This window comes from Desmodus rotundus, chromosome 1 (genome assembly GCF_022682495.2).
Source record: "Desmodus rotundus isolate HL8 chromosome 1, HLdesRot8A.1, whole genome shotgun sequence".
Classification (NCBI taxonomy): Eukaryota; Metazoa; Chordata; class Mammalia; order Chiroptera; family Phyllostomidae; genus Desmodus; species Desmodus rotundus.
In genome coordinates, this window is record NC_071387.1 from 42,026,946 (window position 1) to 42,054,118 (window position 27,173).

At 40.7% G+C, this 27,173-nt stretch overlaps 1 protein-coding gene and 1 non-coding gene across 3 annotated transcripts in view; both read left to right on the forward strand.

The window, feature by feature from the left end:
* GNA14 (G protein subunit alpha 14) overlaps positions 1 to 27,173 on the forward strand; it is a 164,000-nt gene that overhangs the window by 52,744 nt on the left and 84,083 nt on the right. The window lies entirely within an intron of this gene.
* On the forward strand, positions 21,232 to 21,395 carry LOC112300488 (U1 spliceosomal RNA). The gene has a single exon (XR_002974397.2). It is a non-coding gene; the product is annotated as a U1 spliceosomal RNA (small nuclear RNA).

Here is a 27,173-nt window from a genome sequence, read left to right on the forward strand (position 1 = left end):
TTGTTATTAGATGGAGTCGTGGAACATATATCATTTCTATAAAAGTTTAAGGGAATGAGTGTAGGTTTTTAGATAATGGAAAATATAAGAAATTATTGACTAGACAACTGGATTGTGGTAATAATGTAAGGAATGTAGAGAGCAAGGTGGGAAACATGAATCTTAGGCCATCTAATTTTGGGGGTTATCACACCATGTTAATTCATTTTTGATAAAGCTACACAAATATATCAACTAGAAACCTTCAATGGCTTATCATTTAGTAGGATAAGATGTTAATATGTGAAAATGGGCTCTTTCTCAAACTATTTCGTGTTCACATCTTTAAGCAGAAAATTGAAAGCTATATATATTTATGCTTTCAAACTTTACATGGGAATTAATTATGTTTTTTAAAATTCTGATAACTTGAAAAATATTCAGGACACTATCATCAGCTAAGAATAAAAATATGTTGCTTCTAAAAGATAATTAGTCATAATTATTTTAATCTATGCCTTGCTCTCTGGACAAACAACAAAACATTCTTTCTACATCTTTCTCTTGTCCCCATTCCCCACTCACTATACCCCTCAATCTCTCTTCCTTAACACACCATGATATAGAAATAAAACCCCACAGAACAATAGATATGTGTTTAGTAAAGTTTTATATCTCTCAATTTTAAAATATGCAGCAGCAGAAGATTTATGTTTTATCACTTTAAAAATAGATGCTCACCGCCTCACCAATAGAAAAATTCACCTAGATGACATTTCAGCACCACGGAGAGCACCACCTGGTGCGGCTCCCCCCTCCCCAGTTTTAGCTGGGCCACCACCCACCTTTGGTCTGACAAGGCCTTGGGAGGTGCGGATTAGAGATGACTGTGTTGCCATAAAATGGCAGTTCTTGCAAAATTAACTACATGTGAAATTGCCCTGAAGAACTGTAAATATACCAAAGTCCAGCCCCCACCACCCTGACCAATTAAACCAGAATATCTGGGGTGTGTCGCAAGCACTAATCCTTCTTAAAGCATCCCAGCCTTAATACCAATAGACAGTGGTAATTTCTAGTTAAGGTGAGTTTCTTCTAAAATATAGGTTCTCAAACTTAATTGCCTCTCATTACCCGAGTAGCTTAAAAATAAAATCATTGCTTGGATATGTCCTTAGCCATTGTAACTCAATTGGCCTGAGAAGAGGCATAGACATGAGTAGTTTGAAAAATATCTCAGGTTGTTATAATTTACAAGGGTTGATCAACAGTACTGTAAGACCTAGAATTAATTTTTTTCTTGTGGAAAGTTTAGGCAACTTTGACATCTCAATAGGAATCCTACATTCTAGAAAGAAGCAATGTGTAGTTTTATGACATTGGACTTGAAGTTGAGAAACTTGCATTCTAGCCTTATTTGAAATCAAATGGGACCCCAGCAGCAAGCAACCTTCTGCTCACATGAGGTGTGAAATCATAACCTTTTACCAACTTGCCACGGAATTACCTTTTGTCTCCAACTAACATTGGAAATTTCAAACTCTCTTCTAGTTAAAAGTGTCATTAGCAGTCTCATTTACTTTGCCCACTATAGGGCATGTCCCTGGCTGACAACTCTTCTTTAATAAGTTAGGAGAACATCAGTTAGTGTTCACCAAGTGTTTCCCATGCTGCTTTGTGTTTTTACTCCCCCTTACAGTTATATTGGAGCCATGTGACTCTGAGTAGAGAGCCCCTCCTGGGACAATGCAGATAAGAGCTCAGGTGTCTCCCCCTTTTCCTCTTCCTTTGCTGACTGCCTCAAGGGGGGATAGACCACATGCTGAAGATAGCATAGCTTCATCATGGAGGAGGGCTGCCTGCTTGCATGAAATTGAGTGTAAATAAATGAGCTACTGAGAGTATATCAGAGCTTTTCCGATGTGATGCTACTGCTAAGACTCTCAAATATTAGTGAATATTATTGAGAGTATCAGCTGATTTCAATCCTTATGTTCCCACCCATTTTTTAAAGTTTTTATTGTTATTCAATTACAGTTGTACCCACCCGTTTTAAAGGAAGAGGAGAAAATGTGTGTATATTCATCCTTATGCTCCTACCTATTCAAACTAGGGGGAGAAACAGTATATATAATATATGGACTCCAGATTATATAATTTTTCTTCTTCCATTAATCATACTTAGCTATACTACTAAAGCATATATAACTACCTTTTCAGATTTGTGCTAACTCGGGGGAAATAACCTTCCACCAACTTGTCCACAAACATTACTTTTTGTTTCCAGCTAACATTGGAGATTTTGAACTATCTTCTAGAGAAGGTAATTTCACATGAAATTATCAGACACGACTTCTTTAATTCATAAGTAAGGCACCCAAAGTCATTATTTCTATCAACCTTAGCTTATCTTTTTTTCATACCTGAAATACTTTTAAGGACAAGCTCAATCTTTCTGTTGCTGAGACTGGTTTTTACATCTGCCCCCCTGTATACTCAGTGGCAGCTGCTCCCCTGTGCATCCTGCAGGCTCGCTCTTTGCTCAGCTGCGCATGTGCTGTGCTTCCCCTGGTTTCCTCCTTCGCTGAGGTGGAGCTAGCAGCATGCCAGCCCCGAAAGTTTCCCCAGCCTTGGAGTAACTTTCTGACAACCACGGAGAAGCAGACATGTTAAAAACAAAAGCAAATAAACAAATGGTGGTGCTTACATGGTACAAGAAGTCTAGTTGTTTTGGGCCACTGACTGTCTTTGAACTGTGATGGTTCTTCAGTGGATGTCAGGCAGCCTGGGCTCCTACAGATTTTGGTGGAAGATCTTCCTCATTCTGCTGCTCATGCTTTGCCTTCCCTCATTCCTTCTTCACTATTACAGAGCCTGCAGATGCCCGGAGAAAGGAACCCAGTCTATCTGTTTTCAAACTCTTGAGCATAGGTCAATTATATCCCAGTGGAAGCTAGAACCTAGATCTTCACTATTAATGCTCCCCCCTCCTGCAACCCCAACATCCTTTGTGCAGAAAAATCCAACTTTGATTATTCTCTGGAAATGTTCAACATCTGGAAAAAGTAATTTCAGCAGGACATTAAAGTAACCTATAGTCTAATTTTAGCTAGAATAACATCACTTAAGTATTTACTTCACACAAACTGTGCTGTGCTGCTGGGCTTATTATTCATGGCTTATATCTGTAATTCCTAATTGTTCAGTTCTACAGACCTGTGCTTATCTACCTGCAATATTATCTCCATGAAGCCACCAGTGGCATATTTAGCAAATTATTGCTACAGCTGATTAAATTATGACCTCGAAGCATTTAGAGACATCCCTGTGTTCACCTTTCTAATTGGATCTGGCCTAACCTCATTTCAAAATGTGCAAAGTCCCCAGGAGACACACAGAGAGCAGGTTTTTCAAGGCATGGAATGTCTTTTAGGCTAATCGCTGCTTTAAAATGTTTGATTCTTTTGATAGACTCCATTACCTGGGCCCATTCAAACTAATTTGATTTTTTATTTGTAGCTAGTTAATTTTAGTTTTTTAATTACAGATTGTGATTTTGATATAAATATTTTCAAAAACTGTGGATCACAATCACAGATTAGTTTATTGCACATTGAAACAAAGCTGGTTCTTCTAGGATCTTTTTGGGGGTGAATTTGGAATTAGTGTCTCGTTACATAGTCTGTAGAACTAAGATATAAAGGTGTTTTCATTTTATAAAAGAAAGAATGGTGGAAAGAGAAGACTAACCCAAGATAGGGAAAAAGATGTAACATTTGTCTGTATTTTTTTGGATATTATTTCCCAGTCTAAATTCCTTCACAGACGCATTTTATAATCTTTCTTCCCTTTAGTTTTGATGTTTCTTACCCCTGATTTTTTTTTCTTGTGAAATATTCTGTTGTCACTATTATTGCCCCTTTTCCAAATCCTTATCACTTGCTGGCCAAATATCACTCACTGCCAGTAAAGACTGACTGTAGTTTCCAAAATGACCTGACTTTTCTGCTTAACCTACATAGTTTTCATGGGCTTGCCAGGGCACACTGCTAGGGCTTCCCCACGAAGTCTTTGGTCCCAGCCCCCACCCTGCTTCAGGTCTTCCCTGGGTTGCCGGAATACCAACATTTGCACCGTTGAAACCTGCTCTAAGTGGCAGCAGACTCTCCCATGATGTGACACCTAGCACTGAAGTCAAGCCCTCCTGACTTTCCTCAGTCCCTTGGCACCCTTCCTCCAGGCTCCAAAGGAGAGCACCAATGACTGTTTTCTTGGCTTGTCTATAAGCAGAGGCCTCCAACTCACCTAATTTGAATTCTCAGGATTAAGGTTTAGTTTCAGGTTAAATAAAATATGCATTCTACATTTTCTTCCTTTTTCACATCCTCCATATGCTTATCCTCCAGAACCTGACATATTACAGGAATACCAGAAAGATTAAATAAATGAACAATGAAATTGAAAAGCAAAAGGGTTGAAGGAAAATAGTTGTTATATTACTTTGAATATTTCTATGTACTTTTCCCGCTCATAAATGGACCTAGTGCTTACCACTTACTTAAATAACTGCACGGTTGAGTATAAATGTGAGTAGACAAATTGTTTTTATTTTTTTCCTCATTTGACTGTTAACTGTTTATGGTGCGAAAGTGGGATAGACTGGCCTTTGCCCTGCGCTTTGTTTTCTGGGTCAGTGTCTGCCTCATCTCCCAGTCTGTGTCTCTAGTTTTGTTTCACTTTCCCCCAAACCCATTCTAGATTCTTGGCAGGGCTTCACTTCTTCAACTTCTTATGGGAACTTTTTTGCACCCAGAACTGGGTAACCCGGGGTAACCTGGGTATTGGGGCCACTTCTGAGATGGTGTTCATGGGCGTCTGATGGCAGCCAGGCCCTCCCTGCCACTCAACACTGTTCATGAATAGGACCAAACCTTCTTATATACCTGCAGCCACCTGTGCCCCCCACTCCAAAATAGCTCTGTGCCTTCAACGAGGGTCACTCTGAACCTCTGGTGGACGTCAGCACCACTTAGCTCTTCAAAGGCTCCATCTATGATCATTATCCCCTAACCCTGCTCCTTCAGTGGCCCTTCTCCTTGCCTTGATCTTCAGAATCACTCTTGACTTCTTCTGAATGGCTCTTGTTGATAAAAAGGAATTCCTTTGACCTGCTTCCCTCTTCAAGCAGCTGACAGCCCCTATCTCCTGCTGACTTCTAAAATAATCGGACAAGACCACGTTTGCCAGTCCTTGCTTTCTTCTGTTCCAGCCACTGCGCTGATACTGCTCTTGGAGGCCTGGGGTTACAGCCTGGTCACCAAATCAAAAGCACTATCTCATCTGTGTCTATCCCATTTCTGCTTGACATTTGGCACCTCTGGTCCCCCCTCCTCCTTGACACTGATGTCACTTGACTCACCAGGCAGCCTCATCTCCCAATTTCCCTGCACTCTTCCTTGTCAAGGTCCTGCATTGGCTCCTTACTCTTTCACCAACTTCTCTTTTCCAAGCTTCTGTCCTTTCCTCTGTTGACACAGTTTTTCTATTGTCACTTTTATGCAAGTGATTCGATTTCTCATCCATTTATGTGCAGGGCAGTCACCTGGGTGTTACATGTGATCCATCACTTTTATGAGTTTGGAGAGTTAGGCTGAGGAGGTTGTTCTTGATCTTTAATTTGAATACACTTTATTTAACCCACTATATCTAAAATATTATCATTTCAACATATATTCAATATAGACATTATTAATGAGCTATTTTACATTCTCTTTTCTTGAACTAAGTCTTTGAAATCCAGTGTGTAGTTGTAACACTTCCCGTTTGAACTGGCCACATGTCCAGTGTTTAGTAGCCATGCGTGCCCGTATGGGAAGGCACCGCCTTAGAGCATTGACACAAGATGTTCTTCTACCCACACCTGCCGACCAAGGCCCACCTTAAATCCCACTTATCCCAAGATAGTTTCCAAGAGTCCCTCTGTCAAAATTCATCTCTGTCCTCCCCAGAGTACTTTTTAAGATTGCACTCATAAAAAGGTACATATTACCCTTTGTTGATCTTTGCAAAACAGCATGAAAGTATAGAAGAAAAGTGGACATTGGCAGAAAACTGTGCAGTGGTTGCTATGTAATTATGACACATTTTTTAACCTTAGTTCCCTCATTTGTATGTTAAGGTAATATCTCTCTCACAAAGTCAATCAGCATTAAGTAAGCTATGCTAAGGACTTAGTTGGGGCTCAGTAAATAACTCTATTGTAGTTGCCACTAGTTTAAAGTGCATGTGCATTTAATAACAGACAGCTATTAAAGAGTGTAAGGGGAGATGACTATATTAAATATGCGCATGGATTATAAATGGTACCCTTACTTCAGAGACATTAATATTTGAGGGCTCATGTACTGCTAGTGGAAATGTAAAATGTTGCAGTCACTTTACAAAGCACTTTGTCAGTTCCACAAAAGATTAAACACAGAGCTGTCATATGACTCAGCCACTCTACTTCTAGGTATCTATCCAAGAGAATTGAAACATATGTCTACAGAACACTTGTGCATGAATGTTTATAGCAATATTATTCATAATAGCCAAAAAGGGGAAACAATGCAAATTTCTACCAACTGATGAATGATAAACAAAATGTGATGCACCCACACAATAGATTATTATTTGGCAGTAAAAAGGAAGGAAGTACTGACACGTGCTACAACCTGGATGAACTTCAAGGAGCCTTATACTAAGTGAGAGAAGCCAGTCTCTAAAGACCACGTGTTATGTATCTGACTGGGCAAATCTCTAGAAACAGGAAACAGATTAAGCACTGCCTGGGCTGGGGTTGTGCAGATGGGAAATAACTGCTAACCGGTCCCAGGTTCCTCCTGAGAATGACAAAAGTGTTCTAAAATGAGATTATGGTGATGATTGCACAACTCAGCAAATGCACCGAAAACCATTGAATTGTACACATTAAATGGGTAAACTTGGCAATACGTGAATTATATCTCAACAAAGCTGTTAAAAATTGGGAGGAAATTGGTTTAGAATTAAGGGCATATATTATTTATTTGTTTAACTTAAAGAAAGAGAAACAGCTTCCCCCAAACAAACCATAGCAACAAAACAGAAGCTCATCGGTGTAAAATTCTCAGACCTCGAATTAATAGATATTTTCCCTGTGCGATATGTATAAAGAAAACCATGTATTTCCCACCAGAAGTTATCTCTTCTTTCAGTCTTGCTTCTTTTGGAGCCAGACAGAGACCTTCAATTCCAGTGAACGCAGGTGGGAACCAAAGTCCAGAGGCAGCCTTGGCCCTTTATTCCTCCTGCCTTAAACCCTCCCTGGACTGACCCCCCGCTTCTATACTCTGAGGTGGTGTCCTGTGGAGGTGTCTCTCCCTCTCATGGGGAACAGGGACCATGTCCATCTTGTTCACAGCCATTTTGCAGGACCTGTCATATAGCAGGTGCCCAGGAAACCTGTTGGGCAGGGCAGTTCTGACCCCTCCATCATCGGAGAGGAGATGCCAAATCACCAGCACCTTCCCGCCAGGCTGCATCTGCTAACATGTGTTTGCCTTTCTGAGCTGTGCCATCTTAGAAGCCCAAGTGCCAGTGACATCTGTGCTGCTGCTCTGCCAACAGGACAATGATCCTCTTGGCCTCTCGTGTTGGTTACCGCTTCAGGGCCAGCATCAAGGAAAGGGCACACCTGGAGCATGTTTCATGTATTAACAGCAAGAGTAAGGTCAAGCCACCTTCTGCAGGGAAGGAACACTATTTTTCTACTCCATTCATTAAAAAAGAGGAGAAAGAGATGCATTAGGTTGAGTATTAAATTTAAAATGCACCTGGGGCAGTAGAGCCGTTTTACAGAATGATAGGGTTAAGGGTATGGGACTTGGGTTTCTCATCAAGTATTGTTTAAATATTGGGTTGGCCAAAAAGTCTGTTTAGTTTTTTCTGTAAAATAAATGACATTTTTCATTTTCACCACTAACTTTATTGATTTGGATACTTTGAGTATGTCAGCTATCTCCTGCTATTGGCTTCTAGTGGGCAGAGGCCAGGGCTGCTGCTAAATATTTTCCAATGTATAAGACAGCCCCACAGCAAAGGATTATTTAGCCAAAATGTCAGTAGTACCAAGAAACTTCGCAAACAACTTTAGACATGTCGATCAGTCATAGCACCTTCTTCATAAACTGCACAAATGTTTTTTTGTGTGTTTCCATTGCATTTTTACCTTTCTTGAAATAATAAAGCATAATATGCTGAAAATGTTGTGTATCTTTTTCCATCTTCAATATTAAAATGGCTGTACAAAAATTCACCAATTTTGATAAGTTTTTAAAAATGCACACTGATATGACAGCTGCCACAATACAATCTAAAAACTGTTTCAAATGAAGTTAAAGACCACTAAGCACTAATGAACATTTTGGTCAACCCAGTATAAGCTGTTGATTTATTGTTGTTTTTTCCTGCCCGAGCATTGGCAAACTCCTTTGATTTGGAGTTTCACCTGAAGCTATCAAGTAGATCAGTTGCCTCTCATACCAGGAACCAAACCAGCAGCCTTTTACTTTGTGGGATGTTGCCCAGCCAATTGAACCACACTGGTCAGGACCCATTAAGGTCTTCTGAAGGGTAACTTGGATGCTTCAGTTGCATTTTGCTACTTCTGCTAGGCCAGCCGAAGCAGGTTAGGTTTGCTCTGTAGCCCGCTGCAAAGGCCACACGGGCCCAGGACAAGACAGATTCTGAGAGACTTTGCCATCCCTTCCCCATCTCCCACAGCCCAGGAAGGAGTGGCTCTGTGCACTTCCTCCGGCCTATCCAGTATGCACAACTTTGCCACGTCCTCATTCGCACCTCTGAATCAAGAATACAGGTCTCCTCTGTGTGCTTTGTTACCTGGGTTACTATTTTTCTCCATCTTACACTCTTTAAACAAGTATTTGAATGTTGCTGGATGTTCCAGGACATGTATCAATACTAGGAGCTGTGGATAGAGTGATAAGCAGGAAAGACAATTCCCTTTCATCAGGAAGTTGACAGTTTAGCCTCTCCTTTTTCTTCCTCATCTTTTTCTCCTCTCCCCTCTTCTTTCTTTTATTATCTAGAATCTTTTAGGGTCAATATATGAAAGTCAATAAATATTAGTTTACAGCAAGACATAGCGAAGGTCCTCACAGCTCTTGTTGGCTATAATTTGAATACCTTTACTCAGGAAACTGCCCACAAAACATATTTTTAAAACACCTGGGGGGAAATGGTGACCAGTCACAATGAATTGTAATTGTTTCTAGCATTTACCTTGTTTTGCATGCTCTCATGCTGAGAATGAATTCATGACTCAAAATCACTGCAGGAAGAATTTAAAATTAGTTCTTTATTAGGAGTTCACAAAAGAAGAAGAGTCACAATTTTCCTAAAAAGCTTTATGGCTGTAGAGCACCTCACATTTGACTTGTCATGTAAAAAACTGGGAAATTTTTGCTGCAATTTGCATTTTTGTAAATATGACAACTGAAGGTTGGAGAAGGTAAATAATCTTGCTTCCTAAAAAAAAAAGACTCGGTAAAAATTCAAATATGGGAGCAATGCATTTCATATAAATTTTACCTCCAGATTTGCATAACAGATTTAGATCTGCAATATATTTCTCCTTGCTCAGTCATGTAACAGGATCATCTATAATAAACATATACTGTGTTTTAGGACGAGCAGCTGCCCCTGGCACACGACTTATCAGTTACTGCACATGAAGGTCATCCCAAGGGCAGCCTTTGCTGGGAAAACACAGAGTGCTGTAGGGCCCTGGGTGTAAGATAAACACAAGTAGGTTTTTTTGTATTTTTTTAAAATTACCACAGTATTTGAGACTTGTACCTCCTCTCCTAAGATTCAAATTTTGGCCACAGTTGAAAAGGAAAGAGAGATATTAGTTAATTAGTCTAGTTAGTTAAAAATTAACTATGTCAGAACCCCAAATGGATTATGTTCTGAGATCAGAGAAGACAGTTTTCAAAAGGAGAGATTAAACCTCCAAATATTATTTACACTCTGGGGCTTAGAGTTATCTTGTCACTCCTGTTGTTGACTGTAAGAACTCAGACTAGTTCTTACATTGTGAGGTCTCTTGAACTTCTCCAGACTGGATTTATTTGTTTGTTCTTTAATGATTAATTCGAATATTCTCTACTGTAATGAGAGAGGAGTCTGGAGGGAAGTTGGGTGGTATCTGTAACACTGGCAGCAGCACAGGAACTCCAGGACTTCCGAGCTACCTTTGAGAAACGCTCTCCCACACGTGGATAACCATTCATACATAAATGGGTTTCCCAAACTCAGCACTTTGATATTTGCGGCCAGACTGTTTTTCGGTGTGGGTGCTGTGCTCTGCATTGCAGGGATGTTTAGCAGCATCCCTGGCCTCTGCCTACTGGATGCCTGGAGCGTCCCCAAGCTGTGACATCCAAAAATGTCACAGATATTGCCAAATGTCCCCTGGGCAGTGTGCCAAGTTGCCCCCTGTTGAGAACCACTGATGTGTAAGAATGTCCACTAGGGTGCTGTTTTGGTAATGTCGAATGAAGTACAAATGTCTTAAGTGCCGGTCATTTACAACAGAGCCATTCGATAGAAACATAATATGCACCATTCAATAAAAATATATATTTTCTACTCATGACATTATAAAAGTAAAAAGAAATAGGTGAAATTGATTTTAATGTAGCATTTTATTTAATCCAGTATACCCAACATACCATTTTAACATGTAATCAATATAAAGAATTATTGAGATATTTTATATTCTTTCTTTCTAGTAGTAAGTAGTCAAAATCTGATGTGAATTTTATACTTATATCACTACTCTGTTCAAGCCGGCCTCACTGAACTATTCAGTAGTTGCCAATAGCTAGTGGCTACCATACTGCACGCAGCAGATTTAGAGGGATGGCTTTTAAAAGCAACTGTGATGTGCTCATTCTATGCAGCAGTTAAAACTAATGAGGCAGGGCAGTACTTCATCGAAAGAGCTCAAGGCGTATTATTAAGTGAAAACAGAGCAGCAGAATAACCTGGTGGTATGACATGTTAAAAATTAGTTTGAAAAATGAAATGTGCATGTATTTTCATATGTAAAAACATGGAAACACGTCTGGAAGAGCACCTGTCACTGAGAGAGGACTGGCGTTGTGAGAGGCAGGAGAGGTGTCTGAGGCAGGCTTTAACTGCAGTACTTTAACTTTTAAAATAAGGATAAATGTGTTCATGTATAACCTGTGTAATAATAAGGGCTTTAAAAAGTGGGCTCATTAGTTCTAACCGTCCCGACCGCCTGTGGATGCCGATGGCTCTTAACCTGGGCCACACTGTACAATCATCAGAGGAACTTTATAACCTGTCCTGCCTGGACCCCGCCTTGGACAAACTGGTTCAACATCCTGAGGGTGGAGCTTCTATCTTAAGCTCTTCCGATGATTCTGAGGCGCGGCCAGAATTGAGAACCACGAATATGGAGGAAGGGGGCTTTGAGGCATTTTTACCTGGTGAGGGTTTCTGATGTTGAAGAAGCTCACATCTATATCTCACAGTTAAAATAGATCAGATGAGTTGAAGAATGGGCTTGACGGAGTTTTGTGAAAGTTGCAATGTCTGACAAGTCTTTCTAACTCACGGCCATACAACTTCATGTCAAGTTTGGTCGAGAGCGTCTGTAAAAGTAAGGCTGGTCTTTCTTTAAGGCAATTTTAGATAAACTCTAACAAATGAACACGTATTGTGGCAGACCCAAAGTCTCCATAGAAAATTGCCTAGAGGTAGTTCACAAAAGAAAGGATTATAGACTTTAAAAATTGTTTACTTAATTAGATTCATGAGCTCATCATCACCGTTTGAGAACTTGAGATTCACCATCCTTGGTATTTAGAACGTACCACTTCAATTGGACCGATAGAAAAAAAATCTCTTTAAAAAACCAGGTTTTCCTATTGCTGTGTTCTGCCCGAATGCATGACAATCACAGTGTCAGTGCCATTCTGGGCAAAGCCAACGTAATTTCACTTGACAAGATAAGCCCCTCTGAAAATCAGGCATGTTTTATCCTTGATCTGGGTCAGTATTGGTTTGGGATGTGGTTCTCTTACATTTCTCCATCATCAGCCTCCTCTGCCTCCTCTGGCTTAGAAATGAGACAAATCAACATTTGGCAAGACTTTCAGCCATTATCTGTCTTCTCCTAGGCTTTGAAAATACCCAGAAATTGCCTGGTTTACTGAACACTCCATTCATACGTCCTGGAGTTTAAAGGCACACACTCTTGTCACCATGGAAACACATCCTAAGGAAACTGATTCAGAACCTGCCTCCTAACGATAATATATAGTATGAGCTCTGAGGAGAACAAGGGATCTTTGTTAGGCTCCATTGCCGAGATGACGGCGTTTCCTAGCTCCATAAATCTCTTCCTCGGTGGGCTTTAGTCCCTGGGTTTGCATTTGCTAGGCAGTAGTACACGGTGAGAGGTTTGACACTTTAATCCCTTGCCACTGAGTTACTGCATTTATGTGAACAACCCAAATGCCAGATGGGTTTCCTGCAGACTCTGAAGTTGCCGGACATTGGCTAGCAGGTGCCCGTGTATACTTCCAGGAGCCTAGTAGTCTGTTACTGGGATCTCCTTCTGGACGGAGCTGGAGTGAACTAGTCAGGGCTCATGAGAGACCCCATGATCTGGAGGACTGACTCAGGGAAAAGGCTACTGAAACGGGCCCACTGAGGGTGGGGCCCAACGTTTCGGAGTAAATATTCTGGAGACCAGAGTGCTTTAATTGGGATTTCGCTTTGAAACATAAAGCAAAAATTATAAACAAAGTTATTTGATCTTCCATTAAAAAATTATGTCATGCTATCAAGAATGGTTGAAAATGTCAGTTGACTTAGGCATGAAAGAAGTATTGCATACTTTGCTATAAATTATGCAGCAGAATTAATAGCTCATGGGTGCTTTCCTGCACACGGGACTTTTGGCATGCACCAGCAGCCCCGGGTCTGTCATTCAGACCACTCCCTTTTCACCGTCCCATCGAGTTGCAGCCTCCCTTTTTCATGTTACTTTCTGCTTCCTAGACGAAATCTCTCACTCTAGCTTGGTGGCTCCCTTCTATGTCTTCCCCCTACCTCACACCTAAGAGTGTTACTAACACATCCATATTATAGAATATCCAATCTATATTCAAATATCCTCACTTTCTTAACAACAATTCTAAAAAACTAGTTTCCTAAAAAAAGCTGCAGAGACTGGGAAACCGAGGCAGATTTGGGGGGTGGGGGGCATTGAGAAGGAAAGAATGAAGTGGCACCGTGAGGAAAACCTGACACTCGGCTCCAGAGTCCCGGGTTGAAGTTCCGAACTGCAGCGAGGCCTTAGGGAAGACGTTTAGCCTTCCAAGCTCACTGGCAAAGTGAGGGAGTTGGGTAAGATAATCCCTAAGGTCCCTTCTGATTCCCTTTCAAAAATATTATAAATCGTTAATGTAAAAACATGCAAATGATACCCTGCTTTTTTGGAGGAAATTCTTTTTTTTGCCTCTACATTCTTGATTAAGGATGGTTAGTTTAGTGATGAAACCTAAAGGTCACTTTCCCTTCTTTGGTGCCCTTTTCTCCCATGAAAGAATCAGCTAGTAACCACTGAAGTTCCCCTTGTTCCACTGGAGGAGGAACTGTTTTAAACTTAGCATACTTCTTTGTACTATTTATCTGGACCCACTCTTATTTTTCCATTATATTTTTGTTATTTTTTGAAAAGATGGTTTCATCCCCTGCCAAAACATTTTCCCTAACATGGACCATTCATATTCCCTGCTAACCAGTATCCTGTTCGTAATGAAGTATTGTTTGGGGAATTGTGGAGCGAGAGTGCTGAGCACAATGTCTGTGGTTGCCCTAGGACATAAAAACATTGGGAAGAACAAGGTGGTCTTCTCTGAATGGGCTGATTTTTTGATTTGCACTGTTTTCCCAGTGGGCCAGAATTGCTTTGGGGTATAATAAATCTGGGAGATATGGCTGGCCCTGCTAATCCGTCATAGTCTGACCAAGTCTGTTGCTTCTTTTTCTTTCTATTTTTCTCTCTCTCATCCTTCTCTTTCTCTCCCCTTCCTCCTCTCTTTTTCATTCACGTATTCATTCATTCACTTGTTCAGCATGTTCCTGTATTGCCCCTCCTTGCCCTCAGGCACAGGGCGGGCTGCTGTGGAGGGGCATCCCCACCCCATTGGTTTATTTCTACATTGGCACAGCCCACATCAGAATGAAGGGCTGCGAGAGGGTCATTGCTTTCCAAGAGCCTGCTTGATGACCATCATGCAAAGGAACCCGTGGGAGGTGTGTGGAGTATTAGTCACTTACAAGGCAGGTTTCAAGACAGCTTCTGATTTGGGAAGCCTGGGATTGGTTAGAAGGGGGAGAGCTCAGAGCTCACAGTTGCAACTGGCCTGAGCTGCAAAGAAGAGGGAGGCTCAGTGTCCTGGGATTTGCTGACACACAAGTGGAGATGCTGCGTGATGCCTTGGTGGTGGCCTGGAATGACTCCGTTTCATGATGAACTCATTTTAGTCATTTCTAAAGCATTTACTCCATTAAGTTGAAAAAAAATAAACAAAAACCTTCCCCCCATGTGTTGCTCAGAATTAGATTGCTTTCATCAATACAGGGTGGGATAAGGGTAGGCTTACAGTTGTGAGTACGTAAAACACAGAGTTTGTTCTCATATTATTATTTATTAATTATTGTATTACTGTCCATATTAACAACTGTAAACCTACTTTTGCCCCACCCTGTGTTATCTGTAAGCTCAGTCATGGCCCCTCCTTTTCTCTCAGGGTCCCCCTACCCCACCCCATTAGCATCCGCCTTCCTGTATCTACCGGGACTTCTTTCTCCACAACAGACATTCTCCATGTCTGTCACAGCTATGCAACCAGGATACAACATATTTTGTGTGTGCTTAAAAATGGACGTTTAAATAAGTAGGTTGGAAGACTCATTGGCCAAACCACTTTTATTTATTTATTTTTCATTCAGCACTGCTTTATGAGATTCATCTATGTACCTGTCCCGCAGGTTCAGTGCACGCCTTTCCATTGCTGTAAAATGTTTTTATCCAACAAACATATATTTGATTGGCCACTGGGGCAGGTTTCAGTTCCTATGGTTCTTTGCGGTGGCGCAGGTTGTCTTGCACACACGAAGGGGTGCCACCGTTCCTCCCACTCTTTTGTTTTGAAGATCTTCAAGACTGCAGAACAGTTGAAAGAGCATATAAAAATGCACTGCTTTTCATTTACCTGGGTTTTCCAATTATTGACTTTCACCATATTCTCTTTTCCTCCCCCTTCCCTCCCTCTTTTCTCCCTCTCCCTCCCCCTCTCCTCTCTCTCTCCCTCTTTCTCTCTCTCCTTTTCTCTCTCTCTCTGTTCAGACTGCTATATCAGAATACCATAGAATTGGTGGCTTATGAACAACAAATTTATTTCTCACTGTTTTGGAGGCTGGGAAGTCCAAGATAAAGGTGTCAGAAAGTTCTGTTTCTGGTGAGAGCTGCTTCCTAGGTCTTAGACGGCTGTCTTTTCATTGCGCCCTCACATGGCAGAAGGGGGAATTGAGCTCTCTGGAGTCTTCGTAAAGACACTGCTCAGGACCTAAGCTTCACCCTGCCAACCTAAGCACCTCTGAAAGGCTACACCTTCTAACACTGTCACCTCTGGGATTAGATTAGGTTTCAGCATATAAAATGGGAGGTGGGGACACAAATATTCAATCTCGGGCATTCTTGCTCTCAGTAGATAGACAGACAGACAGATAGACAGACAGGCAGATAGAATGTGCATATGTATATACACACCTACATACATATATATGTGTTTAGGTTTGTTTTTTAAAACAATCTTTTAAAGTTTTAGAGCTCACTCCTAAATATTCCATCATTGGTCTCCTAATAACAAGGTCATTCTCTCACATAATCACAGAACAATGATCACACCTAAGAAAACTGAACAATTCCATAGTATCATATAATACAAAACTAGATGCATATTTTTATTCTAAAAATAATTCCAACGTCTCTCCAGAGCATTTGTATTATTTTATTGTTCCCAACAGCAATGCATGAAAATTTCAACTTTCCTGCACATTCACCAACATTTATTATTATCTGACTTCAATTTTCGCTGGTCAGATGGATAAAAAGTATCAATTTTACATTTGCATTTAAATAAGAAAAGTTAGCCACAAAAACATGTAAACCAAGTATAAGATTTTATCTTTAATTTTCAAAGTATAAAAACAAGAGATCCCAACTTGACTTCCAGCGCAGGAGAGTAAGCTCCATGTCTGCGAGCAATTTAGAGCAACATGCTTACATTTTTCTGAAGATTTAGGAAGGAAAAATAATGCAGCTCAATTCTTCATTTTATAAATGTAGACCGGCCAAAAGTCTTGTCAGACAATGTTCTGACACAATTATCTTGGGGATCTGAAATTTTTTCAGTAAAGCATTAATAGTTAATGTCATTTTAAAATTTATGTGAAAAGAATAACTTAGTATTAGAATAGCCTGTAGGATACGTAGTTCTGATGCTGAGAATAGGGAGGAAATAGAACAGACTGTATCCCTGATCTTTGTGACAGTAAAACTCATACTAAAATTTTTTAAAAATCCAAAAAACTTAGTTTTAAACCTTGACAACTGATATGCTCAGAACTAAGTAGGCATAAAATTGTTTACCTATTTATTCATAAGAAAAACATTCTACCCCTACTACTCGGTAATTGCCACTATTAACATTTAGTGATTAAATAATTTGAAGTTAAAAATGTGTGTGTGTGTGTGTGCATGAAGACATAAAAGCAATCCAGATCACTTTCACCTTAAAGTCACACTAACGCTTACTGAGTACTTGCTATGGGCTAAGCACTGCTCTAAGTGTTTACACTAGAATCACTTCATTTTCCAGAGGAGGCCACTGAGGTTCAAGTTTAGGCAGCAAGCGAGCAACAGACCTAGAATTTGAGTGTAAAATTGGAGCCCTCTTAACATTTACTATATCCTAACAAAGTAGGTTTGACGCATGACTTTCTCATGTACTGTACTAGAAACATCATTCCATGTCAATAAGTACTCATCTGCATTAATTTTCTTGGCTATATAATATTTTCATTATATAGAGTTAACATAACAAATTGAGTTCATCTTCTACCCCTGTGAATTTAATTTTTTAATTTATTTTTATTATTGTGTACCACACTGTGGTCACTGTCTCATTACATATGTCTTCTGCTACCTGTCCAATGACTTCTTTAGGTTGCATAACCTAGAACTAGAACTTCTGGATGACACAGCATCCCATTCTGCATGATGTTGGTCTAAGCCGTCCTGTTATCTTTCCTATTGCTGTGCATAGGGGCTGCAAGAATACATTGGAGTGCTTTCCTGTTGTTTTTATATTCCCACTAATACTGAAATTTGTCCATTCTTCTCCTCTTGTGAACAAAATACAGTGTCTCATCATTTTAACTTGCATTCTTTCACTACAGAGAAGCCAAATAATTGTCCTATGCCAATTTGTATTTTCTTTTTGTGAATTGTCTTTTGGTACTTTACATGTTTTTTTCTCCTGTTGATATCTTTAAAAAATCGATTTGCAATAGCTTTTTAAATGAAGAATATAAATTCTTTGTTAGGATAGCTTTTTTCCTAGCTAGGTCTTCATTTTGGGGGGGTTTGGGGGGGTCATGTTTTTATGGTGTATTTTACATCTTGTGTATATTAAAATAGTCCAAATTTCTCCAATGCAATATTTGACTAATATTCACCTTTCTTTTCTTGAAGTATATTGATCATTTAAATTTTTTTGCACATAGACCTTTAGTTCATCTGGGATTAATTTTGATGTGCCATACAGATCTTTTTGTTTTTTCCCCCTACTCAGTTAAACTCTCGTCCCAACACTGCTTACTGAGATGACATTTGTGAAAGTGGTAGGTGTGGTCTCTGGTACACAGCTTCTCCGGAAACAACCCGTGCTTTACTTGCTCCCTGTCTCTTGCGTTGTCTCAGAGGTGTAAGCTACCGGTAAGGGGCTTGCAATATCCAAGAGCTGGTCTGGAGGTGGAGAAACAAGGAGCAGGACGAATAATTGAGATTTCACCATTGCATTAATGGTAAATATTTATGCGGCTCCTATGAATGATGGGTGAGAATTGTTAGCTTCTGTAAAGCTAGTTTGGGATTTTGATAAACCCCTTCTCTTGGGACTTGCTTTTCCAGCAGGCCAATGTCATCACCAGGGAAACAGGAGATTTGCTTATCTCTCCATCTCTCAAAGCCTCCCCATTTCCTGCACTTTCCTCCACCAATTTGCCACCAAAATAAGCCCCCCCCCCCCAACCAAACATGTAAATAAATAATCCCTCAGAATCTGGATATTGCAGGTTCCTTCTACTTCATCTTAGAACTTGTTGGAAACACTTGACTGCTTCTATGGAATTTCTTTATATTAAGGCTGTATTGCAAATATTGCCACTCTAAGGTTACGGCACCTATTTTCTACCAGATAAACCAAGAAAATGAAAATGATTGTTTTTTTTAAGAAAAACAAAGAACATGCCACCAAATCCCCTTTTATTATTGCTTCTTTTTTATTGGATTTTTCCCATTACCATTTCTCCCCCTATACCCTCTTCCACCTCCACTCACCCCCCATTATTGTTTCTTGTTTTCCCAAAATGCCATTCAGATCTAGTAGGAGGATAGTCCCTCCCCTCCATTTTTAACTATATTCTCTCTTGTGGGGGCTGAAACTGACCGGACTTTAGGAGCAGGGGAGGTTCCATGAAGGAGGACTTCAGCTCTAGTCTGGAAGGAGCTTCAGTACCTGATGGCCTAGTGATTTGGGGTCACTGGGAAGGGTGGGTGGCTAAGTGTGTGTGTATGTCTGTAATGAAATCCCAGTTATAGTCTTGTATCTGCCACTCATGTACTTCATGGAGGAAGGGGGCTGGGGTGGGCGGAGGGTGAGTTTATGTCAGCCGGTGGTTGCCAGATACCACAATCCAATGAAGGAAGTTAAAGACTCTGTCTGCAGGACAGAGTTTGGATTGTAAATGTATCAGTAGACAAATGGAAACTGAACCCTTCAGGAATGCAGGAAGATTCAGAATTTGAAATGGAATGAGGAGGAAGGGGAAGAAAATAACAGCTAGAGAAAGTACATCAAACTGTCAAAGACCATTAGCCAAGGATTCTTGATTTGAGTTCTGGTTGATTGGCAGGCACATTAAGTTCTGCATAAAGTATAATGAAAATTCTTAGCTAGTCTGCCAAAGAGGTTGAATTTTTTCCCTTAAGTCTATAGCAGAAAAAAATTAATTCACATGTGTTGGGATGGAGCAGGTGTGAGGGAAGGCTAAGCAGACTGCATGAAAATATTTACTATTTTCATCAGGAAAATCAGAACTGAATTTTCATTTCCCTGAAGGATTTAAAAATGGGAATTAGACCCCAGTGTCATAACCAGTAAGGGAAAAATCTCAAATCGGATCTCGAGACCTAATAAAACTAAGTTTCCAGCGTATGACAGTGAATATGAAAGTGACCATTTAAATAAGCACACTATAGCCCATAACCAATCTCATTTCTCCTGTGGACAATCAGACTTTGGCGAAATCCTTCCAAGATCATCTCACTGCCATCTCCCATTAGATTCTGTTTGGATTTCAAAATGTAGAGAGTAGTTGGATGATAGGAGAGCATATGAGGTGTTATTTCATGGCTACTTGGAAGATATTCTACATGCATTTTTAAGTAGTATTATCCAATTGATTTCACACTGTAGTGCCCAACTTACACCCATGTTATGATAATGCATGTGTTTGGCACCTGGATGTGCCCTGTGATAATGGTTATTTTAGGGTAGAGGTTTACTGTGATCAGGTGACATCATTCCCAATTGTCCCGGGTCCAGAAATACTGGCTAACTCAGAAGAATCCTCCCATATTTAGCAAATGACATATATCATTCTTAATGTGCTTTCAAAGTTTTCTTCAGTTCTTAAAGACCCTGGGTGAAAACAAGTATTCTCTGTGTTAGTCTGTCTTCCTTTCAGGAAATAACTTAAAAGTCAGATTTTCTCTACTGGGTAGATCTATACCAAATATACCCAGGCTAGGAAGGCATGTCCTAGGTAAATAAGAAACTTTTGTGATTGAGATTGACCCCTTGAACTCTGAGTATGTATGGAACCAGGGAAACAGTTAACAAAGCCAGGGCGTGGGTAGGAATACAAACAGAAGCCCCTGGCGGGTGTCTTGCCACCCCTACCTCCCACACACCATGCAAAGGGCTTTCCATGCACGCAGGCCAGCACATCCAAGCTTTGCCCACACCCGCTCACAGACATCTGTGCCTTGGCCGCACTCAGGCCTAGGGACACACACACTGATGGGATGTGTGCCCTCAAGAGGATGGATTGGGAAAGGGCCCACATAGACCCTGGAAGTGGGCTTGGGGCCATTTGGGCAGGGAAATTCAGGGTCTCAAGAGCCTGGGGCACGGTCTTGAAGCCGAGGAGAGGACAGGCATTCTAAGAGAGCATGTCCCCTTGGCCCTGCGGCCTCACTGCCCCATTGGTTGGAGAAAGATGAAAGAGGGCCAGAAGGAGTTTGAAGCAACTTTGTCCAACTCTGAGGGTGGCACCATGTCCAGCCCTGGACAATGGGAATGACTGCAGGATGCTGTCTTGCTGGCCCTTCTGTGTTTAGCCAGCACCCACTCAAGTGTCTGTTCTGTGCAGGTGGTTGGACCAGGTGTTGTGGGAGGACACAAAAAGAAAACTTTGTTTAATTCAGTTGTGGGGGAGACAAAAGCTGACCTGAGGATAGTTACGAAATAACTGATTAATAAGGAAAAGTGGTTGGCTCAGAACTGTGGGACAGGGGAATTTGGGGTGAAATGGGGTGAGTGACGGCCCTAGCTGGGGAGGAGGGCTGGTCTGGGGGCTGTTGGGCTCCAGAGAGCCTGGAGTTCAGCGGGGGCCCAGTCACGTTTCCAGGCTTCAGCAGGTACCGTAAGTGTGTGACCGAACCTGGTATAAGACAGTGAGGACTAGGGGTAGAATGTGGGAGGGTTTGTGTGGTATTAGCAAACCAGGAAATTCCAATTAAAAGTTAAAATGTTGCCACTTACCTGGCAGCGGAGATTCCATGATCACGGAGGTGGTTTTCCCAGGGTGCGGCTTATCCGTTGCACCCCGGATGTGCTGACCCCTGCGATTTCCCCAGATGCGGGAAACTCGACTGCATAATCTGTGGAAGTGGGGGGCTGCATTCGTGCTCTCCCCTGAAAAAAAATTAAAAAATTAAAATGTTGAACGATATACTGACCAAATAAAATGGGAATGGGATCCCAGAGCCCAAACTGCCGGGATTGTTGCTGACGGGATCAAATTCCTGTTGCCACGCTGAAGCTGAAACATAATGAGCTCACCCACAGTTACTCCTAAAAAAGTAACTTTATTTTTTACAAAACCTTTTTATTTTTTAATTACAGTTGACAGACCTTATTATATTAGCTTCAGGTGTACAACGTGGTGAGGAGACATTTATAGAACTTACAAAGTGATCACCCCAATAAGTATAGTACCCACATGAACAGCATGCAGAGATATTACAATATTATTGACTATATTCCCTATAAAAAGTAACTTTAGTCGAGGAAGTTGCTTCACATAGAAAATGTGAGGGGGAAAGTTCTAAAGAGAAAAACTTTGGCATCCGAGAAACAGTCCAAATGTTGGTTAAGACAAGTGGAAACAGTGAATAGCCCTTGTCCCTCATGCTGGAGGTTTAAAATGTTCATTATATTTAGAAAATGTGACGGAACCCCCTTTTATTTTTATTTCTGTAAAAATCCTACCAAAATTATTAAATCAATTTTCTCTGAGTGTTGAGAATGCAGTTGCCTTTCCCAAACAGACACAGTCCTGGGCTGACTAGAGTGCCCCCCGATTCTTGATGAGTTTGGCACCTGTGATGCGAGCTTAATTGGAATGGGGTCTCTGCAGATGTAATCAAGTGAAGATGTAGTCCTCTGGGATCAGGGTGGGCCCTGATCCAGTGCGACTGGCGTCCTTAGAAGGTGAAAGATATTTGGACGCAGACACACTCAGAGGAGTGTTGGCCATGGGAAGACGAAGGCTCGGACTGGAGGGCTGTTGTCACAGACCAGGTTGCGTCATGGGTTGTCAGCAACCACCATGAAGCTAGAGGGGACGCAAGGAATGGATTTTCCCCCAGAGCCACAGGGAGAGAGTAACTTTCTCTTGTTTTAAGCCACCCAGTTCGTGGTGATTTATTACAGCAGCCTAGGAAACTAACGCAGGCACTACTTCCCAACATCCCCATTATCGTCAGAAATGCCACCAAGTTCCTGGTCTCAGAAAGGTTACAATTCCTGTTTCTAATCTTGTCTCTCAAATACATTCATTCTTCTGCACCATTCCATTCCATTCTTCCTCTGCATTTCCACAGTGATCTCCCTACCACTGGTAATAATAATATTTGAATACTGCTTTCCAGAATTAGAGTGATTTTACTTCTCACAGCTGAAGATGATGGGACTGGTATTATTTGTTCTGTTTACTTAATTGATGAGGAAACTGAGGTTCAGAGAGTTTAAGTAATTTGTCTAAGATCACACAGTTAATTAGTTAAAAATCTGGGATTCCAGCAAAAATAAGCCCGATAGTTCCAAGAAAAGAAAAATGCTCCACCCCAGATGGAGTGCCTGGCTGTGATGGTTTGCCATGCTGCCTTCTCATCATTCCAAAGGGAAGGCCCCAGGAGCACACCTGTGTCATTGGGGCGAGATGAGAGTAACGCCCGAATCATTCTCCATTGCACCCCCACCCCTTCTGGGACTCACCCTTGTTGCGATCACAGCAAAGCCATCCCAGTGTTGACAGACTCGAAAAGAGAGAGCTATTTGCCTCTTTCTTTTTGTCTTAAAACAACAGAATTTCTTTTATATGTTTAATTCCAACCTTAAAAGACATTGGATTGACTTTTGGTGGAAAGCTTTTTTTCCCAGAAGTAGGTCACTAGAGATATAATTAATAGAGATAATAGCTATTTCATACACAGATTTCTTTCAGTTGAAATGACCTTTTCTGAATATGTTTTCCCCCTGCCAGTAACAAAGCAGCTGGTTGGGTTCCGCTGTTCAGCTGGTTTCATAGCAAGGTCAAAAGTGCATCCTCCCAACATAAGAAATGTGTTAGCTACTCCCGTACTTGTCTTACTGAAAAGCTGTTTTTTTTCCTAAGGTGGAGGTTATGGATTTTCTCCTTGTGGGCTGTATGTTTACGCAGTAAATTAGAGTTGTAAGGCCGGAGGCGGCTGTAAAGTCTCTTCCATCCTCAATTTGGCAGTTACACTGAGTGTGGCCACATTCTTTATTGGCCGAACTAGAACACTTTTGAGAATGAAAAAAGATACCAACAGTAATTACCTCAAGACAACAGGGCTGGTCCTGGGCAACTGGAAGACATGGTCAGACTACTCATTTTAATTCACCCTGCGGAGAGGAGTCCAGCCACGAGCAGAGAGAGCTGTCCACAAGCAGAGAGAGCGCTTGATGAAGGGGCTGGAAATTACTATTAGTCATGAATCATTAGATTGTCTTTGTTTTAAATTAAATATATGTATTTAAGGAACTCTTTTGGATATCTGTGAGAGACACATTGAAAAATTCTTACCCAAATCTTTTGGTCTCAGTCATTCTGGAGCTCTTGGGTCCGGGAGACTGAGGTTCAGAGGGATCTTGGCCTGGAGGAAAGGATACCAGGGAGCTGCACTTCCCACCGGGGGGAAGCTGCGTGCCCTACAACTAGCACCCAACCCAGGCACTCAATATATGCTCAGCAAATAATGTTTGGAATGGCTAAGCACATCTTCCATTGGATTGTGAACTTATTGATTCACAGTTGTACAACAAGAAAGAAATGTGTTTCTTTCAGTGGATGAAACCACAGTGAAGACCATTTAATGAGAATCAAGAGTTGAGTAGGCACAGGCTCATTTGCTGATACGGGGGTTGAGAGGAGAATGAAAGGGGGAGGATATATCTCATTTACTTTGGGAAAGGCTCCGCTGAATTGAAGTGGTAGGAAAGATTCCAAGGCTGCATGATTAGGTGAGGAGTGCCAAGGAAAGTAGTATCAGGTAATTCTTACACTATCCAGGCGTTTATTGAGTGCCTACTCTGTGGCAGGTGCTGCCCAACGTAGAAAAGAGAGTTTCTGATCTAAGGGAAACCACAGACTATTGAGAAGACATATAAATTTATAAGCGTCATGACAAAATGTAATAAGAATGGTACGTAAAAATATAGTAGTAACAGGAAGAAGATCATGAGACTTCTACCTGGGTTTCAGGGGGATTCATGGGAAAAGTGATGCAGGAGCTGTGTGATGAGTTGACCTGGGAGGCTGCAGGCTACTGAGGTAGGAAAAGGAAGGCAAAAACTATGTGGCCTGAATTTTAACCTTGCCAATGTCTCACTATTCCTTAAACTGGACCTTTCAAGGGTAAAGTCACATATTCTGGTTGTGATGGTGAACCAAAAAACACCATATATCTATGTGTATTTCTACGTAAATCTGAGTACAACTCATTTCATATCTGTAAGAATCATGAGAAGGACTTCAGGAGAACAATTACATCCCAAGTGTATGGATGACGTTGCGTTGTATTTTCAAAGCTCTACAGTTTGGAATCCCATGCTTCGGTCCTTAACTTGATCCTACATGTAATTGCACTTTTGTCTAACTAACATTTATGATCATTTCAATTTATCTTTGGGGCTGGGGGAGGATGGGTAGTAGAGTAGGTCAGGTCCTCTGTAGTTGCAGCTGTTTTGGCAAAATGGTTGTGTTTCAAAATGGTAACTTGTCTACTTGCCGGCACTTACTGTGGCTTAAGGATTATATAAGTTCATTGTCTCTTTTGCTTCTTTCTTTCCCTTAAGAAATTTTTATCTGTTTACTAGTCTTTCTCTCCTTTCTTTTTCAACATAGCAAACATCAAACTATTGGACAATCATAACTAGAACAAGAACAAATTCTGATTGATTTTAGACTCATTCTGGTGTTCACCATTCTAGGGTTCTTTAACTCCTCATGCTCTTTCACATGTGAGAGGCCAAAGTCTTGCTGGTGCCCTGGTGGTAGGATTTCTTGGTGAACGTTTCTGTAAGAATGGGTGGATATTCATTTTTAGGAGGAGCAGTGAACTGTGGAAGATTCTAAAACCATTTACGAAAATGCTTCCTATTTGTCCTTTTGGAGAGTAAAACAAGTCAGAGTCAGATAGCAGAAAGAGATCTTGTGACCTTCCTTAGAAGTAAAATGAGTTGCACTTCTAATTGAATCAGTAATACTTTAGCTGTAAGCCATAGAGCTTATTTGAATAGTTTTCTCCCATCCTTTGTGTGTCTTATTCATTTTGAGGGAAAAGTAATTGATGCCCAGGGCATCTTCCATAATAGAGTTTTGTCACTAACAAGCACTTGATTATTAAGATTCTACATATTTTGCTACTTTTCCAGACTTACACACATGAGCTATTGACATACAGAGAGCAAAGTTGTATAACTCTTTATAGAAGGGTCAGTTATAATGTTTGGCAAGTAACAAAGATCTCTAGATCATGTGATTATATACAAGAAATACCTATCAGTCAATGACAACTGCTTCCTAATGCAAAGCAGTTAGTACTCAGCTAAACATTTGCATTGAATTTTTGAAGAATACCATACCACATTTATAGTAAACTACAGAAATTTGACTGTATAGGTAAATGGCTCAAACCAATTTAGAGTAAAAATTAGCTTTGTGTGTTATCGCATTTTTATATTAAATTTATTGGGGTGATGATTTCCAAAACCATACAGTTTTCAAGTGCACAACCCAATAAAACATTACGTGCACACTGCATCAGGTGCCCATCACCCCAGTCAAAGTCTCGTTCCATCCTCAATTTTCTCCCGCTTGCCCACCTTCACCTCTCTTCCCCCCCTTTCCCTCCGACCAACAGCACGTTGTTATCTGAGTCTATGTACTTATGTGCTACATATGTACGTTCTTTGGAAAATCCCTTCACCTTCTTTCATCTAGTCCCTCAACCCCGCCCCTCTGACAGCTGTCAATCTGTTCCATGTATCCATGCCTCTGTTTCTTTTGTGTTCATCAGTTTATTTTGTTCATTAGATTCCACATATAAGTGAGATCATATGGTATATATTGAATTTAAACTTTTAAATATGAGAAGTACCATTATTTCCTGGTACTTCCAATTAGAAAAACAATTATTCAAAAATTCTTTTTGATCAAAAATTGTGAACATGAACTTTTGGCTTTGCCTGAGATCAGAAATTAAGTTTGGACTTGCAAATATTTTCTTGATCAAAATGAAGCCTAACAATGACATAAAGTGAAGGGAAATACTCAGAATTGATGCTGTTATTGGTTAGTCAATAAAGATAATTCTGCAGATTAATGAAACAAGTAGACTATTAAATATAATACAGCATCTTTTGAATTTTGCTCCATTGTTTATGGTTAGTTTTTCTTTTAATCTTATACTGTCTGTTGAGCCTCATCACTTAATTTCTTTCAGCTTTCTGTTCTTGTTTCAAAGGCTTTGTATTCACCTCTTTTATTGAGAGAATAGCCATGAGCCCTGTTTCCAGTTGTTTACAGTTCTGTATTGCCTAGGACATTGCTATGTCTCCTTTTAGGGTGAAAAATAGCACCTCCTCTAACTGCAAGCACAGGAGCTGGGGAAGGAGACGTACTTGTGATGTGACACGGGGGCTGGGCAGAAGCAGGGCTGACTTGAATAAGTAAACCTTTATGGCCCTTTAAATATGTTTTCCTCTGGAAATTGAAAAACAGAGCTCACACGGGGATCTTTTATTCATGCAGAAATGAAATTAGAACTTGCTATAAAAACCCATCAGCTAAAATGAACATGATGTAAAAACTTGAGCATTCATTCCCAAGTAGGTTATATTAGCAGAGGTTCCCCTTGGAAGAACCCTGGAGTAGTGCTTCCCAACCAG